The sequence below is a fragment of the Panthera pardus genome, unplaced genomic scaffold (genome assembly GCF_024362965.1).
Source record: "Panthera pardus isolate Hobbes unplaced genomic scaffold, ASM2436296v1 HiC_scaffold_13, whole genome shotgun sequence".
Classification (NCBI taxonomy): domain Eukaryota; kingdom Metazoa; phylum Chordata; class Mammalia; order Carnivora; family Felidae; genus Panthera; species Panthera pardus.
Genome location: NW_026526688.1, coordinates 97,545,978 through 97,565,696, shown reverse-complemented (window position 1 = coordinate 97,565,696; position 19,719 = coordinate 97,545,978). Strand labels below are relative to the sequence as shown.

General features: G+C 36.1%; 1 long non-coding RNA gene across 1 annotated transcript in view; it reads right to left on the bottom strand.

Annotated features, from left to right (window-relative positions):
* Positions 1-19,719, bottom strand: part of LOC128776544 (uncharacterized) — a 600,603-nt gene that overhangs the window by 91,058 nt on the left and 489,826 nt on the right. Inside the window, exon 4 of the long non-coding RNA XR_008421686.1 lies at positions 8,896-9,035. This is a non-coding gene — a long non-coding RNA (uncharacterized LOC128776544). The remainder of the gene's footprint in view (positions 1-8,895; positions 9,036-19,719) is intronic.

Below are 19,719 nucleotides of genomic sequence, written 5' to 3'. Positions count from 1 at the left end.
CCCACAAAATCTATAGTATCTAAAGAGTGCTTAAGTTTGCGAGAAAACAAAGGAGAATGTCATTTCAAAAGTTGTTTTGGCGACATTCATTCCATATTTTCACTTCTGGGTATATGAAAATTATTCGTCTGGCATTTCCAATTCCTCCCTTTACCTTTGTTCTTCCTCAGCTTAGTAAAAAGGGGAGAATTTATATAAAGAACATTCATTCTTCCCTGTTTTATTTTTAAAGTCCATCTCTTTACTATTAGGACATAATCAACCATAAAGATCCCAAAATTAAAAACAGCATCCCTCAATTGAATACTTGGGGATATTTGTCATAGGCCATTGTTTAGACTTTAGCTGAAGACTATTCATTAGGAGTCATTACCTTCCAATAGCTATTTGAAATAAACAGATATATATTCAGTAGATAATAAAAATAACACCAGAATTTGCACCTAAATTAAAATAGAAACCCAAAATTGAACTGAGTATTTTTTATAAGAATTCCATTTTGGGTCAGTGACTGTATTATCCTTCAAAACCTTTAAAATTGTCCATAAACTAATGTAAGGACAAAATAAAAACAGTTACAAAAGGTATTTATATAACCTTTGAGTATTTGAAATATTCAAATCTCATTTCAAGAGAAATCATATAACCTAGTTACCCTTCCTCAAAAATATGACAGACTTTTTCAAGTTCTTTAATTAAAGTGAACAGCTATTAATAGCTATTAATAAATAACCCTATCCGGGGCGCCTGGGTGGCTCAGTCAGTTGTTGAGCATTTGACTTCGGCTTAGGTCGTGGTCTCACGGTTCATGGTTTGAGCCCCACATCAGGCTCCGTGCTGACAGCTCAGCGGAGCTTGGAGCCTGCTTCAGATTCTGTGTCTCCCTCTCTCTCAGCTCCTCCCCCCTTGCACTGTTTCTCTCTCAAAAATAAATAAACATTAAAAATTTTTTAAAAAATAAAAATAAAATAAAATAAATAACCCTATCCATTCTACATAAATGACATTAATAGAAAATGTATTTTTCAAGTTTGAATAATTCATTACTTTGAATAATTGTGTTGATACATGTGCCAGAAATAATTATTAGGGTGCCAAACCATATATAAAAATCATGTTTTATTTTTAACTTAATATATACTAGTCATCTCTTTTACTCTGTATATTATTCTACAATTTATTAATATGGAGTTTTATAATATTTATGATAAAATTTCTAGTCATTAAATGCAAATTTTTCTTAACTTGTTATGGTTTCTACAGCTGTCCTTGGAGGTGTAGCTTGATGAAGAAAAATAGTGGCTTTGTTGTAATAGCAACTAAGAACACTACTTAATAAGATTTACTACTATACTGGAAGAAGGATTTCTAACAGAAGCAAACAATCAAATTGTGTCACAAACTATTTTCAAACAGCTTTTAAAACTTTCTGGAATTGATTCTAGGGATTTTTATTTATTTATTTATTTATTTTTTTTATTTTTTTACTGAGAGGAATCTTGGCTATAGAATACCATAATTTCACTCCCTTCTATTCCATAAGCATTCTTGTCACTGATATATGAAAGAATCTTTGGATACACTCCTGTTGTTCACATTCTCTTCAGAGTGGGGATTATAAGTCATCTGCATTGATAACAGATTTATGCATTACATACAACTTTCTTTATTAAGATTTCTTTTTTTTTCCACCTCTTTAAATGATGCAAAACTTACAATAGTGTTTTTGGTTAATCGTCCTTATGCTCAAGTAAATTCTTACTCATAACTGCAGTATTTGTTCAAATAATGCCTCCCTTATGATTGTGGAACTGAAATTTATAAATGAGTTTTACCTTTACTGCAAATGAATTATAACTAGGTTCAGGGAGAAGAAAAAGATAAATTTTAGGGATGATGGCTAAAATGATAGGATTTTCTTACCACCATTCTTTAATTCCCTAGGTTCACCAAGGGTTTAGTACAAAAGTAGTGAAGATGCAGATTAGGAAGTTCTTTTTTCTTCTGTAATTATGGAGTTGCCAATCAGATAAAGGTTTCAGAGGACCACATTTGAGATTAATGGAGGCATACTGATGGAACTAGGGCTCCAGACCTTCAAGAGTACATCTCTCCTCGGTAATTCTGAATCAAAGATGAATCTACCCTTGCTCAAGTATCTTAACTAAGTCTTTGTTTTATTCCTAAAAGCCGTCAAAGACCTGTACTTTCAAGAATTTACTCTGATACACTGAGATATCCTTGTATTTGATCCTAGAAATGGTCTTACCATTTTACCTGGGCTCTATTACCATCAGAATCCTACACTATTCTTGGTCAGAGCAATAATTGAAGGCAGGGTCTATAGAGATATTTGCACACTCATGTTCATAATAATACCAGTCACAACACCCAAGAGATGGAAGCAACCCAAATGTTTGTCAACAGATCAATGGATATATAAAATGTGGCACATTTACAAAACGGAGTATTATTTAGCCTTAAAAAGGAAGGAAATCCTGTCACATGCTACAACATGCATAAAACCTAACTACATTATGCTAAGTGAAATAAGCCAGTCACAAAAAGACAAATATTCTGTGATTCTGCTTTTATGAGATATCTAAAATTCATAGAAACATAAAATAGAATGGTGGTTATCAGGACACGGGAGGAAAGAGAAGAGGAAAGTTATCATTTAATGAATTACAGGGTTTCAGCTTTGCAAGATGAAAAAGCTTCAGAGATCTATTCCACAACAATGTAAATATACTTAAGACCCCTGAATTGTACAATTAACAGTTGAGGTGGTAATTTTTATGTTATGTTTTTTTTTTTAATTTTTTTTCAACGTTTTTTTATTTATTTTTGGGACAGAGAGAGACAGAGCATGAACGGGGGAGGGGCAGAGAGAGAGGGAGACACAGAATCGGAAACAGGCTCAGCCTGACGCGGGGCTCGAACTCATGGACCACGAGATTGTGACCTGGCTGAAGTCGGACGCTTAACCGACTGCGCCACCCAGGCGCCCCTATGTTATGTTTTTTTTACCGCAAAAAAAAAGCTGTTTAAAAATTAGTGGACTCTGCAACAAGATCTATAAGCTTTTCACACTCTGTGGTCTATCATGCCTTTCTTTTTCTTTTTTTTTTTTTAATATGAAATTTACTGTCAAATTGGTTTCCATACAACACCCAGTGCTCATCCCAACAGTTGCCCTCCTCAATGCCCATCACCCACTTTCCCCTCCCTCCCACCCCCCCATCAACCGTCAGTTTATTCTCAGTTTTTAAGAGCCTTTTATGGTTTGCCTCCTTCCCTCTCTGTAACTTCTTTTGTTTTTATCATGCCTTTCAATGGATCTTTTTTCTATGCATGATTTAGTAGCAGCATGTACTGATAAGATAGGTCAGGGGCACCTGGGTGGCTCAGTAGGTTAACATCTGACTCTTGATTTTGGCTCAACTCATGATCTCACAGTTCTTGACTTTGAGCCCCATGTTGGGCTCTGCACTGACAGTGAGGAGCCTTCTTGGGATTCTCTCTCTCTACCCCTCTCTCTGTTCCTCCCCTGCTTGTGTGCAAGTTCTCTCTCCCTTAAAATAAATAATAAATTAAACTCCTCAAATAAATCTCACAAATTCTTTTCCCCAAAGTAATCACTACACTTTTGTATGTAGCAAAGGTTCTTTGCGCATACTTTCAATTTCATCCCATAGAATATTATAAAAAGTGAGCCAATGGGTCAAACACTAATAAAATTAATAATTTCTACCTCTTTTAAGTTTTTCTTAATGTTTATTTATTTTTGAGAGAGAGAGAGAGCAAGAGAGAGAGAGAGAGAGCACAAACAGGGGAGGGGCAGAGAGAGGGAAAAACAGAATCAGAAGAGAGCTCCATACTCCAAGGTGTCAGCATAGAGCCTGACATGGGGCTTGAACTCACAGACCATGAGGTCTTGACCTGAGCCAAAGTCGGACGCTTAACCAACTGAGCTACCCAGGTGCCCCAATAATTTCTACTTCTTTATCAAGGACATTCCTAGATGAAACTGGTATTTAATTCTTTTTAATTATTTTTTAATTTACATCCAAGTTTTTAGCATATATTGCAATAATGATTTCAGGAGTAGATTCCAGTGATTCATCCCCTATGTATAACACCCAGTGTTCATCCCAACAAGTGTTCTCCTTAATACCCCTTACCCATTTAGTTCATCCTCCCACACACAACCCCTCCAGGAACCCTCAGTTTGTTCTCTGTATTTAAGAGTCTCTTATGTTTTTGTCCCACTCCTTGTTTTTATGTTATTTTATTCTTCCCTTCCCTTATGTTCATCGGTTTTGTATCTTAAATTCCAAATATGAGTGAAGTCATATGATATCTGTCTATCTCTGACTGACTAATTTCGCTTAGCATAATACACTCTAGTTCTATCCATGTAGCTGCAAATGGCAAGATTTCATTCTTTTTGATTGCCGAGTAATACTCCATTGTATATATGTATATATACACACCACATCTTCTTTATCCATTCATCTGTCAATGGACATTTGGGCTCTTTCCATACTTTGGCTATTGTGATAGTGCTGCTATAAACATTGGGGTGCATGTGCCTCTTCAAAACAGCACACCTGTACCCTGTGGATAAATACCTAGTAGTGCAATTGCTGGATCATAGGGTAGTTCCATTTTTAATTTTTTGAGGAACCTCCATGCTGCTTTCCAGAGAGGCTGCACCACTTCGCATTCCCACCAGCAGTGCAAAAGAAATCTTCTTTCTCTATATCCTTGTCAACATCTGTCATTGCCTGATTTGTTCATTTTAGCCATTCTGACTGGTACAAGGTGGTATCTCATTGTGGTTTTAATTTGTATTTCCCTGATGATGAGTGATGTTGAGACTTTTTCATGGGTCTGTTCGTGATCTTGATGTCTTCTTTGGAAAAGTGTCTATTCATGTCTTTTGCTCATTTCTTCACTAGATTATTTATTTTTTTGGTGTTGAGTTTGATAAGTTCTTAATAGATTTTGGATATTTGCAAATCTAATACATCATTTGCAAATATCTTCTCCCCTTACATCACTTGCCTTTTAGTTTTCCTGATTGTTTCCTTCACTGTGCAGAAGCTTTTTATCTTGATGAGGTCCCAATATTCATTTTTGCTTTTGTTTCCCTTGCTTGTGGAGACATGTTGAGTAAGAACTTGCTGTGGCCAAGGTCGAAGAGTTTTTTGCCTACTTTCTCCTTGAGGATCTTGATGACTTCCTGTCTTATGTTTAGGTCTTTGATCGATTTTGAGTTTATTTATTTATTTAAAAAAATTTTTTTTGTTTAATGTTTATTTATTTTTGAGACAATGCAAGAGACAGAGTGCAAGCAGCGGAGGGGCAGACACAGGGAGACACAGAATCTGAAGTGGGCTCCAGGCTTCAAGCTGTCAGCCCAGAGCCCAATGCGGGGCTCAAACTCATGAACCGTGAGATCATGACCTGAGCTGTAGTTGGACATTTAATCACCTGAGCCACTCAGGCGCCCCTAGGAAATTTTTTACCTCTTCTTCTATTTTGAATGAAAGCCTTGCTGGATAAAGAATTCTTGGCTGCATATTTTTCCAGTTCAGCACATTGAATATATCCTGCCACTCCTTTTTAATGTGCCAAGTTTCTGTGGATAGGTCTGCTGTGAACCTGATCTGTCTTTGTAGGTTAAGGACTTTTTTGTCCCTTGCTGCTTTCACGATTCTTTCTTTGTCTGTGTATTTCGTGAATCTGACCATGACATGCCTTGTTGATGGTCAGTTTTTGTTGAATCTAATGGGAGTTCTCTGTGCTTCCTGGATTTTGACGTCTGTGTCTTTCCCCAGGTTCGGAAAGTTTTTGCTATGATTTGCTCACATAAACCTCTATCCCTTTTTCTCTCTATTCATCTTCTGGGACCCCTATGATTCAGATGTTATTCCTTTTTAATGAGTCACTGAGTTCTCTAATTCTTATATCATGTTCTTTTGCCTTATTTCCCCCCATTTTTTTTCTGATTCTTTATTCTCCATAAGTTTTCCCTCTATATCACTGATTCACTGCTTTGCTTTATCCATCCTTGCTGCCATGGCATCCATTCAAGATTGCATCTAAGTTATAGCATTCTTTATTTCATCCTGACTAGATTTTACTTCTTTTATCTCTGCAGAAAGGGATTCTATGTTTTTTTTGACTCCAGCTATTATTCTTATTATCATGATTTTAAATTCTGGTTCAGGGGGCGCCTGGGTGGCTCAGTCAGTTAAGCAGCCAACTTCGGCTCAGGTCATGATCTCACGGTCCGTGAGTTCGAGCCCCGCGTCGGGCTCTGTGCTGACAGCTCGGAGCCTGGAGCCTGTTTCAGATTCTGTGTCACCCTCTCTCTGACCCTCCCCCGTTCATGATCTGTCTCTCTCTGTCTCAAAAATAAATAAACGTTAAAAATAATTTAAAAAAAAAATTCTTGTTCAGATATCTTGCTTGTATATGTAGCTTGATAGAATAAAAAGGAAAAGAAAGGAAAAGAAAAAAAAGGAAAAGAAAGGGACATTTGAAATTTTTTTAAAGTGAATATAATAAAATAGAATAAAATGAAATGATGAAAGTAAAATAAAATTTAAATACTTACAAAGAAGTAAAAAATATAGCAGAGAAAAATTAAACAATTTTTTTATAGAAATGGAAAATAAAAACAATTTTTTTCTTTCTGTATTCAAGAATAAGAAAAAAGAAAAAAAAATTGAATAGATACACCAGCAAAAAGAATGAAATATTATTGAAATTACATCCAGTTTCACCTATAAATCAAACTATGAAGCACTTTAAAGTCCATAAACTAAGTAGGCAAAGAAACTTATGGTGTTCCTCTAGAGCCTAGCTGGGGCAGTTGGACAGGGCTTGGTGTAATGGCTCCATTCTCCACCAGATAGCACTGCTTAGTTTACTGGGGTGGATCATTGTGGCGTGTGTATGCATGTATGCCTATGTGTAGGAGGGGTGAAAATGGCATCATCCAGCTACCCAGTTTCTAGTATCAGAACTCTGTGGTCTTCCAGACCAGCAATCAAGCACCCCTCCTTTGTCTCCTGCTTCCATCCACTCCCCACTTCTACACTGTCTGCAACCAATCCGTGAGCCTACCAGGTGGCACCTCCCTCCTGAGCTTTATCTCAGATGGGGCTGTGTTTCCAAACCCCTCACTTCTGAGGGCCCTGCAGCTTTAACCCACTCTGACCTGCTGGGGTGGGTCTAGCCAAGCAATGGACGAATGCCGGCCCACCCCCGGGAATGTTTGCATGAGCACACTGTGGCAGATGCCCAGAGACTGTGGCCAGGTGCTGGCCTGCCCCAAAAAAGTTCGCACTATCATGTAGCTGCAGTGTTTTAGGGATTATGGTAAATCACAACATACATCTGGTATTAGGTTTCACCTTTAACGTCCTTGTTCCAACTCCAGCAAACATGGCTGTTCTCTGGGGTGCCTTGGGACCTTTACCTATGGAAGGCCAGACAATCTGTACCAAATGTCCTCTCAGCAGGGAAATAACTTCTCCCTGTGTGGCCCAAGGACCCCTCAGACTTTGTTTCTGCTCCTGGGGATTCGACTTTCCCACCAGAGCTCTGCCAAGTATCAAGCTGAAGAGTTTCAGACTCTGCACCTCCCTGTTTATACAGTCTTAAAGGTATTTAAACACTTCTCCTTTCTCCTTTCTCCCCATCTTATGGGTGTTTCCATTTTTCTCTTTATCTCCAGCTGCTTTCAGGGGGAGTGGCTTTCCTGTACTCTCCCCACTGTCTCCATAAGCAAACACAGCTCCCTACCTTCCGTGGCTTCTCTCTCCCCCAGTTCTCCTCTCCACGCCATGTACCTGCTGAGTTCTGTGGTTCAAGTTGTGCAGACTGTTGTGTTAATCCCAAGATCAGTTTTCTAGGTGTGCAAGATGGTTTGGTATTGATCTAGCTGCATTTCAGGGTGAGAGAGGCAAGCAGCTCCACCATCTTGGCCCCTTCTCTGGCATTTAATTTTAATGTGAGTGTATGACAGTAAAGAATAAAATGACTAGTATAATTTGGTGTCACTGTCTTTGTTCATACCAAGGTATCATCAGTCTCCTTCACTAATAACTTATTACCATCAGTGTAAGTTGTCTAAGGAAAATCATGAGTTGAAAAAGTTATTCAACAATTTAAATGATGTGCCTCATAATAACAATTACATTTAAAAAAATCCACCCTCAACTTAACACTGTAATGGGAAAGTTTCTCACTACTACCATTTTTAAGAAAAACATGTATCCAAGAAGCCCAGATTCCCTTTCTCCTACCACTACTGTCTGCCCAATACCAAAGCCACAAGACCAGTTAATACAAAAGAAATATTTCCAAAGAAACGAAGAACCATTTGATTAATAAACATGGGAGGTAGCATAAAACAAAAAGTAAATTTCAAAAGATTCAATCTCAGATGAATATTTAACCATCAATCCACAGAGAATATTATGGAGCCACGTTTCTATTTCAAGCAATTTTTTAGATCACTTTGTCCATTTTCTTTAGTTTGCTCTTTAGAGAAAAATATATATATACGTATACATATATATATATATATATACGTGTATATATATATATATATATATATATATATATTACTTAGAGACATATATATAACATTATTTAAGATTTCCCAATTAGAAGGCTATACACAGGAAAATGAGAGATATTGTAATTCTTAAATTACATTTTGCTAAATCTTTAAAAAACTGAATCATGAAATGGGAAGAAGTCAAAACATATACCAAGTCTGTTTGCTTACTAGCATGTTTCAGCACTCCTGTAATGCACAGTGGGTGTTTATTTCAGTGTTAATCAATTTGATAAAAAAAGGATTGTTCTTACCCTCATCTTTCCATTCCTTGTTACTAGCCCATCTGCCAATCTGAACACATACGCATTCATTTTGTATTCTCTTTCCCCATGAATGTTGAATGAAATTCTTTCACTTCTTTCTCCATGTCCACAGTGAAATAATCAAAATCCTTTGGGATTAGAGGGAAAGTTGGAATAAACAATTATTAAATATAAAAAAACAGAATATTTAAGTACCACTAGTGTTTGTTGCTAAGCATTCCCATAAAATACCTCCTTCATGACGAATTGGGATTAAAATCAACAGATAAAAGCAAAACAGCAAGTCCAGTGATGTCTATAGATATTTCCTTATAGAAACAAAAGTATAATCCTGAAGACAGGATATTAATTCAGTTTTTATATTTGTATAAATCATTGATATAATGAGTTATTATATTATTAGACTGTGGCGGTGTCATCATTTCTTTTACTTTTGTTATTTATTCAGAAAACGTTTAGCAAAGTCAAATGTTCAAGGTTTATTATTTTCTCAGCATTTACGCCTGACTTCCCAACGAATATAGTATAATATCTTAACCTACAAGATGCGTAAATGGGTTTTACATCAATAGTTGAAAATGCTATAAAAAATGAAGTATTTTTTCAAGAGTTCACCATGTCTACATTTCAAATACTCCATTCCTTTTCTTTCACTCTGAATGACTTGCCTCAAAGTGATGGCATTAGAGTGACAAAATTATCACACGTCATATAGCCTCTGGAAAACTCCACTGTATAATTTTGAGCAAATTAGAATGACAAGTGACATCAGTGAAAATGATGGAATAGGTAGCTCCAAGGTCTGTCTTTTCACAAACACATAAGAAACAAAACTGTCAGAACCAACTCTTTTAGAATTCTAGAGAATAGTCAAAGGTTTATAGCAACCAAGAAAATGCTAAGAAAAAGCAATGTAAAAATGGTGGGTATATATACCCATATACGTAGCAGCATTATTCACAATAGTTAAAACGTAAAAGCAACTCAAGTGTCCATCTATGGAAAAATAGATAAGTAAAATGTGGTGCATATATGCAAAAGAATATTATTCAGGCTTAAAAAGGAAAGACATCTGACACATGATACAATCTTAACAAACCTTAAAGACATTACGCTAAGTGAAATAATACAGTCGTAAATTCAGAGAAATAAGTTCATAGAGACAGAAAATAGAATGATGGTTGCCAGAGGCTGGAAGAAGGGGAAAATGGGGAGTTATTGTTTAATGGGTAAAGGAGTTTAGTTTTGCAAGATAAAAAATGTTTTGGTGATGGATAGTAGTGATGGTTGCACAACAATGTGGACATGCTCACTTAAAATGCACACTGAAATGTACACTTAAAAATTATGAAAATGATAAATATTTTATCTGTTATATCATAATTTTAAAAATAAAAAGACAATATTTTGAGAGCCATGTTAAAAATAGACTCAAGCAAAAAGCAAGGTATGCCTCAAAATGATAAAAGAATAATCAAATTTTTCAGTCATGGAATCAAGTTGCTAAAGATAGTAATAAAAAACATTAAAAATTATTTCAACAAGGAGTATTTAATTATAGTATATGTGGGCTGTATGAAAGGATTGTAGAATTTGTATAAGAAATTAAAGAAATACTAAAATATTATAAGTTTCTTTTTTAACTTTAAAAAAAATGTTTTATATTTATTTTGAGAGAGAAAGAGCATGAGTGGGAGAGGGACAGGGAGAGGGAGAGAGAGAATTCCAAGCAGGCTCTCATGTCAATGCAGAAAACAACACAGGGCTTGATCTCACAAACCATGAGATCATGACCTGAACTGAAGTCAAGAGTCAGACACTTAACAGACTGAGCCACCCAGGCGCCCCAATATTATAAGTTTCATAAGTATATTTTTACAAAAATGATATTTGTAAAAATACTGTTTCAAGTATAGAATCATCACATACTAAAGGTTACTGTCAGAAAAAAAAAAACACTAGGAATTCTTTGTGGCATTTTTTAAAGGTTTATTTATTTTGAGAGAGAGAGAAAAAGGGAGAGAGAGTGAGTGGGGGGAAGGAGAGAGAGGAAGAGAGAGAATCCCAAGCAGGTTCCATGCTGACAGTGTAGAGCCTGATGTGGGGCTTGAACTCACAAACCTTGAGATCATGACCTGAGCCAAAATCAAGAGTTCAATGCCTAACTGACTGAGCCACCCAGGCGCCCGTGGCATTTTTATTTGGCCTGAACTACTCCTTTTTCTGGCTTGGCCGCAGTCTTGAATATGGCAGACAACATTCCCATTCCTGGTTCCTGGTTCCAGAGAGAGTAGAGAAGACCTTATTCTTGAAGAATTGTATTTGTCATTCACAACGTAATTAAGGAATAACTGAAGGAATGACCTAAGGTACTTTGTCTTACCTAACTCAAAATCATTCAGTTTGGAAAAATAGTAAGAATTCCTCAAAAACACTGTAAGGCATATAACAATACACAGTAAAAAATAAATAAATATATATATATATATATATATATATATATATATATATATATAATAAATTATATGTGTGTGTGTGTGTGTGTGTGTGTGTGTGTATGTGTGTAGTTGAAGGAAATAACAGAGGATGGAATGCCTTCAAAAGAAAACCTGGAGAGTGATTTTTTTTTTTTTTTAGAAATTAGGACATTCAAAATCCCCCACATATAATGGCGGAATTTAGAAAGTCACATACACGCCAAAAGCAGAATGCATGCTGTTATGGATTGAATGTTGTGTCCTCCCCAAATTCTTATTTTGAAATCTTAACTCCCAATGTCATGGTATTAAGAGGTGGGAGCACTGGGAAATCATTAGGTCATGACAATGGGGCCCTTAGGCATGGGGTTAATATTCTTATAAAAGAGACCCCAGAGAGCTTGCAAGTCCTCTTTCCACCATGTAAGGACACAGTAAAAACAGAGCCTTCTATGAAGTAGGAGGTGGGCCCTCACTACACACTGAATCTATAGTGGTTTGGTCTTGGACTTCCCAGCCTAAAGAACTATGAGAAATAAATGTTTGTTGTTTAAATCATCCAGTCTATGATATTTAGGTTATGGTAGCCCAGGTGAACTAAGACACAAACTCAGAAATGACCTGAGAAGACCCTAAGCTTTCAGCTCTGACAGTTCTTTAGGCTCAGTGCAAGCAAGAAGTGCTGGTAAGGCATTAAAGGAATGTCTCTCTCTCTCTCTCTCTCTCTCTCTCTCTCACACACACACACACACACAGTCTGCAAAGAATGGACAAAGTTCACACAAATAGACTGAAAGTGAAAGAACAGATAAATATATTCTATGTAAATAATGACCAAGAGAACTGAGGTAGCTACATCAATATCAGAAAAATTCTACTTTAATTCAAAACCGGTTGCAGGAGACGAAGAAGGGCACTGTATATTGATAAAAGAGACAATTCACCATCAAGATAAAACAATTATAAAGCTATATGCAGCAAACAGCAGAGACACAAAATAAATGAAGGAAACAGGCAGAAATTAAGAGAGAAGTAGATAGTTCTACAATAGCTAGAAATGCCAAACCCTGCTTTCATAATGGATAAAATATTTATATAGAAAATCAGTAAGTAGGGGCGCCTGGGTGGCTCAGTCGGTTAAGTGTCCGACTTCGGCTCAGGTCATGATCTCACAGTCTGTGGGTTCGAGCCCCGCATCGGCCTCTGTTCTGACAGCTCAGAGCCTGGAGCCTGCTTCCGATTCTGTGTCTCCCTCTCTCTCTGCCCCTCCCCTGCTCATGCTCTGTCTCTCTCTGTGGCAAAAATAAATAAAAACAAAAAATAAAATAAAAAAAAGAAAATCAATAAGACTTGAAAAACACTGTAAACCAAATGGACTCAACAGATGTATATTGAACATTCCAGCCAACAACAGCAGAATGAACAGTCTTTTCAAGTACATATGGACTATTCTCCATGATAAATCATATGTTGGACCACAAACAAATCAATAAACTTTAAAATATTAAAATAATGCAAAACATCTTCTCCAGATACAATGGAATGAAGAAATCAATGATAGAAAGAAAACTGGAAAATCCCCAAATATCTGAAAATGTAAACAACACACTCTTAAACAACCACTGTATCAAAGAAGAAATCTCATGAAAAATTTAAAAGTTCTTAGAGAAAATTTTTTTAAAAAATAGAAAAACTTATGTTATGCAGCAAATGCAATACTCATAATAAGTTTATAGTAGTAAACACATCAAATAAGAGGAAAGATCTGAAATCACTAACAATATATCTTAAGGGACTAGAAAAATAACAAAAAAACCCTCAAAGATAGCATAAGGAAGAAAATAATAAAGATTACAGCTTAAATAAAGAAATACAGAGAAGAAAAACAAAGATTGACAAAGCTGAGTTAGTTTATTCAAAAGCCCACAAAATTGGCAAACCATTAGCTAGACTCACAAAGGTTAAAAGGGAAGATACAAATAACTAAAATCAGAAATGAAATTGGAGATATCACTACCAAACTTAGAGACTCAAAACAAGAATCAAATCAGTAACCAAAATCATTCCCTTCCCACCCCACCCCCCACACAAAGCCAATGATCAGAGGCTCCATTGGTGAATTTTACCAAACATTTAAATAATTAATATCAATCCTTCTCAAATTATTCAAAAAATATAAGGAACGTTCCTAATTCATCCTGTGAGGCCAGTATTGTCCTGATATCAAAATCAGAAAAAAAGACACCACAAGAAAACTACAAATATTCCTTCTAAACATTGTTGTAAAAGTTATCAACAAAATAGTGGCAAACTGAGTCCAACCAAATATTAAAAGTATTACACACTGTGACCAAGTGAGATTTATCCCAGGAACACAAGAGTGGCCCAACATAAGAACGTAATATACCACATTAACAGAAGAAAGCGGGGGAGAAAACCAAATGTCTATTTCAATGGAGAATAAAAAAAAATCATTTGACAAAATCTAACACCTTCTCATGATAAAAAAAAAAAAAAAAACTCAAAATTAGAATAAAAGGGAACTTTGTCAACGTGATAAAAGGCATCTGTGAAGATGTCATAGTTAATATCATACTCAATGGTGAAAAACTGAAAGCTTTTCTCCTAAGAGCAGGAAGAAGACAAGGATGCCCACTGTTACTATTGCTATTTAACACTATGCTAAAAATTTTAACCTGGGCAACCAGGCAAGACAAAATAAATAAATAAAAAGCATCCAGATTAAAAAGGAAGAAATAAATCTATCTCTATTCACAAATGGCATGATCTTACATATAGACAGTCCCAAAGAGAACACACACACACACACACACACACACACACAACTATTTCTTCTTGCATGCCTTCTGTCACTGACCACCAGGTCTCTTTAGTTCTGCTGTCACCCACTACCAACTCCCTGAATACATAGTAACATCACTAACCTTTGTGCTCTTCCATGTGGCACCTTGAAAAATGCTAGAGTTCTCTTCTGAACCCTCTGAGACTATAGACAACTTGCTTATAGTAGAGATGGTTTCTTCTCAGGCATCCCCATGACACTGTTCTTTCACCCCTGCTAATGGCTAATGTGGGCAACTGCTATCCTGATCTATAGATTCTCTAGAGTTGTAGAAATCTCTAGGCCCGATTCAAGAACAAGTATCTCATTTTGAAGACACCCCAAAATTTCCAGGGACACATATTATGCTCCCTTCTCATCTTCCCCATAGCAGGGATGCCACATCTCTAGACACCCAGAATACTCTCCCAAAAGCATTCTTTCCAACTCCCTTTCAGTAACACACAGCACCATTTTGGCCCTGTGGGTTCTGTAGCTCAGCAACAGTGCCACTGGACGTTTGGGGAATAAAATGCTAATCTCTTCTTGAGAATCTCTTTAATCTTTCAGTGATCTTCTAAGAGGCCTCATCACAGGCCGATGAAAGAGCAGATCACTCCCTTCCTTCCTCCCCATAGGAAAATAAGGGAAACAGCTTTTACTATAAGCATTCTTCTGTAAAAAACTGAACACTTGAACTTACAGTCCTCTAGTTATACTGATAGTGATATATTGATGGTGACATTGGTGGGGAAGTGGTGGTAGAACTGAGCCTATACTGGCATTTTCAGGGAAACAGCTGGCCTCATCTGCTACTGCATTTCTTAAGAATAAGTTACATTTGGGTTCCTCAGTGGCTCTATCGGGTGAGTGTCTGACTTGAGCTCAGCTCATGATCTCACAGGTTGTGAGCTCCATGTCTGGCTTTCTACTGTCAGTGTGGAGCCCACTTCAGATCCTCTGTCCCTGTCTCCCTCTGCCCCTCCCCCCTTGTTCCCTCTCTCTCTCTCTCTCAAAAATAAAATAAGAAACATTAAAAATAAAAAGAATAAGTTACATTTACAATCTTTTATCCTTAGTCAGAGTTGCAAGTCATGTACATAAAACAATACCTCCTGACATGATGCTACAACTATTTTATAGGTATGTGGAAAAAAGTGATAGCAACCTTAATAATTCTGCAGTGTGAATTTCAAAATATTTCTCTGATATTCGTTATTTAGAACTGGAAATTCCAAATTATAAGTTATCTTTTCTGTAAAACTTAACATATTTAATCTAATCAATATTTTATCCTTCCAAGTAAATTTTATATAACTTTTTATTTTTAAATTAAAATTATGCATTATTTTAAAACCTAAAATATGAACAAAAATTTGAAATGAAGTTATATGGCCCTTTTCTAAAATAAAATTCACTTTAAAAAACTTAGTTTATCCACAATGGTTTTAACTTATTACAGTCACTAAAATATGTATAATCTTTGAATATATCTAGCTTTTATTAAAAATAAAAATAGATTCAGTGACTTATATGCATAACAATGATATGTGGCCATGATTTCTAGGAAATAAAATGAAGCCTTCACATCATCATTTCGTGTTTATTCTTTACAGTTATATTATCTATCAAAGTATTCCAACTCATGAAATTGCTAAATGATGTTCTAATTATGGAAAATACATGTTAGTTATTAAATAAAGTTACAAATGAGAGAAATTTTCCCTAAATTCCACTGTCAAATGGAGAGAGTGCAGCACTATTAGGAAAACTAATAACAATAATAGTCAGGCTACTTTGTTTTTGTAGCTTGCAGTGATACTTGATATCAGTGCCCAGAGGCCCAAGTCCATGGGATACCATTCAAGTTGTATTCTATGTGAATGGAATTGTGCAACAAAGACTGTAATTCTCATAGACTCTATGAAACAGAGTACAATATGAATGGTATCCCTGAGTGTTGTGCAACTTGGCCACTGTGCTCAGAAAATCTTTTTTTGAAAATTAATTTTATTAAAGCCAACAACGATTTACAAAGAGATGGGAATTGAGTTTGAAAATAATAAATGTGAAGCCAGTAACAAGATTACTTGTCAATAATAAAGTTAGAGGGGCGTGAATTATTCATTCATTTCAGTATGATCATATGCCATTAAGCATATAATATGTAAACAGAATCAGACTGGAGTACTACTACAAAGGACCACCTCTGAATTACATCAAATTAGGCCCATCACAATTTCCATGCCTTCAGTGAGACTCTTCCACCAAGACTAGAAATGAAAAATAAAGACAAATAAATAAAGGGAGAAATATAAGCTTGGAACAAGAGCTTGTCATCTCTAGGCTAGGGGATTTGGAGTACAGTAGCAGAGGGCAGAGGTAAGTCTCATGACCAAATGAAACTTCAAAAAAAAGTATTTTCTGCTCTTCTGCACACAATCAGTTCTCACCAAAGTATCAGTTCTTGTTAATATGATAACAATAGCACAGTGGAAATTTCCCATGTGCCAGGTACTGAAAAGGTATTTATGTACCTGACATTTATCTATACCTTCATAAAAACTATGAAGGAGATATTTTTCTTGCCTTAAAGATGAAAAAGGCTAAGTTCTGTAAAGGTTTAAATATATGTTCTCAGTCATAGTCCTGGCAAGTGAACTCAAGAATCTATCTAACTGCAAAAGCTATAGACTCGTAACCACTATTTAATTCCACCTTCTGATACTATCCTTTTTCTCTTATTCCACATATGTATTCCATTCATTCACTGAACTTTTTTTAGCAATTTCTCAGTGTTACTAACCTGATTACTATGTAAAAGGGACACAAAATTGAATAAGGCATAGTTAGCTTCCATTCTAAAAGAATTCAGTCTAGAAGGAGAAAAAGCAATACATACCAGGATATAAAAGTATGGTGTTACAGGCAGAAAGAAATAAATGGGTAGATGAGGAAGCAACAGGAAACCTCAAGATACAAGGGCAATAAATGCTTCTCAAGGGATGAGATTTAAGTAGTTTTTGTAATACTCCTCAAAGCCTATTTATTTGTCATACTGTAACCTCTGTGTATAAAAGTTTAACCTTGGGGTGCCTGGGTGGCTAAGTCGGTTGAGCGTCCGACTTCAGCTCAGGTCACGATCTCGCGGTCCGTGAGTTCGAGCCCCGCGTCAGGCTCTTGGCTGATGGCTCAGAGCCTGGAGCCTGCTTCCGATTCTGTGTCTCCCTCTCTCTCTGCCCCTCCCCCGTTCATGCTCTGTCTCTCTCTGTCTCAAAAATAAATAAATGTTAAAAAAAAAAATTAAAAGTTTAACCTTGGTCATGTAGAATATCCAGATTAGCAAATCTATCCTATGCTGCTAGCCTTTAGTAAATAGGCTTCTTCAATGAGGGAAATTGTCATTATTTCTAGCTCGAGAGATAATAAAAAACAAATCTCAGTAAAATATAAAAATAGAGATTTTTTGTTTGTCCCAACTTTTGTTCCTTATCTCTTTGATATCTTCTTCATTCCTTATCTGTTTGTGATAACAACCAAGACTGTGATAGTGACAGGCCATCCCAGATTTTCATAGATGTCTTTATTGCAGCAAATAACCGACTACATCATTCTTTCTTCCCTTAAGAGTGATTTAATTGGTGGGGTGAATTGTATAACATACTCAAACTAAACAACATTCATTTTGAATGGCAGCCAACAATTAGAAGCATAAATACACCATACACAGACACACACACACACACACACACACACACACACACACACAAAACTGAGGTCAGGAACTGTATCTATTTACTAACTCACAAGTGGAATCAATTTCCTTTTCTTATGTTTTATATAAGAATATTCTATATTCTAGTGGCTGATGCTTGGCCCACAATCACTGAGGACCATCACGGACCATGCCTACGTTAAATACGAGAATATTCCTGTTGCACAAGTTTTATTTATTTTCTAAAAAAAATTTTTTTAACGTTTATTTATTTTTGAGACAGAGAGAGACAGAGCATGAACAGGGGAGGGGCAGAGAGAGAGGGAAACACAGAATCTGAAACAGGCTCCAGGCTCTGAGCTGTCAGCACAGAGCCTGACGCCGGGCTGGAACTCACCGACCGTGAGATCATGGCCTGAGCTGAAGTCGGCAGCTTAACCGACTGAGCCACCCAGGCGCCCCAAGTTCTATTTTTATTAAAAGTAATAATTCTGCTCTTACTTAAGAAAATAAGATGGCTGCTTCTATTTTTATAAAAATTCTAAAGAGGAAAAGTCAATCAGACCTGTATACAGAATATGGAAGAAATTGTAAGATTTAGAACCTGAGCTATTAACTGCACAGTAAGAATTAAAAGAAAAGTAGTATGAATTTATATAGTGACAAGTATGGATCTCCAAATGAATATAATATTAAGGAAAGAATAAAAATTCACCAAAAAGAAGTGGATAAAATTTCATTCCATGCAGAAGAAGCAATATATAAAAGGCACCAGGGTAAGAAAAACAGTGGCTTGTTCAGGGAACTTGTCTATTTGGTTGTAACTAAAGATTGGAGACTGTATGGTGAAAATGTAAAAGACAAGATTATAACAGAAGTAAAAAGAAAATATCGTAAAGTATGTTCTTTGAAAAAGTCTGTATATTATTTTCTAGAATTGTAGGGGCGCCTGGGTGGCTCAGTCGGTTAAGCGTCCAACTTCGGCTCAGGTCATGATCTCACGGTCTGTGAGTTCGAGCCCCGCGTCAGGCTCTGTGCTGACAGCTCAGAGCCTGGAGCCTGTTTCAGATTCTGTGTCTCCCCCTCTCTCTGCCCCTCCCCTGTTCACACTCTGTCTCTCTCTGTCTCAAAAATAAATAAACGTAAAAAAAAAAAATTATTAGAATTGTAATTCCCAAATACTATTCTGTAGATAAAACTTTTAATCTACAACAGCTGAATGTAAATTTCTATGAAGCAAATATATAATGCAGAATTTCCTAAATGCATTATGCATAATACATCTGATATTAGGCAATATCTTAAAATTAGTACATTTTATGTGATAGCATTTCTTTTTAACATTCTCCTCAGCAAATAAGTAAGTTATTGGTTTGTTTTTTTAATATATCATGTGTCATAAAATCTATGGAGCTGTGAAAAAAAAAGAATGTAATATTTGGCTATGCAATTCTTCCCCTACTAAACTTCTATTTAAGTTACTGAACTAGTGTTGTAGTTTAGAACAAAGTACTGTAAGCATTCATCAGTGTCAAGCTTTGTTTATTTTCAGGGGAAGGAGGGTTCAACTTTTACCTCCAAGAGCTAACTTCAATATGAACCTAGAGAGAAAGAAATGATGAGGTTGAGCAGTAGAGCCCCTAAGAATTTCTCTAGGGTCCAATACTCTTTTTGGGAAGACTCAATTAAACATCATCAGCTGATGAAATGTTATCCCACAAATGCAACCATATATAGAAATAGTACAAATAAAAAAAAACAAATTCCTGGTTTTCATC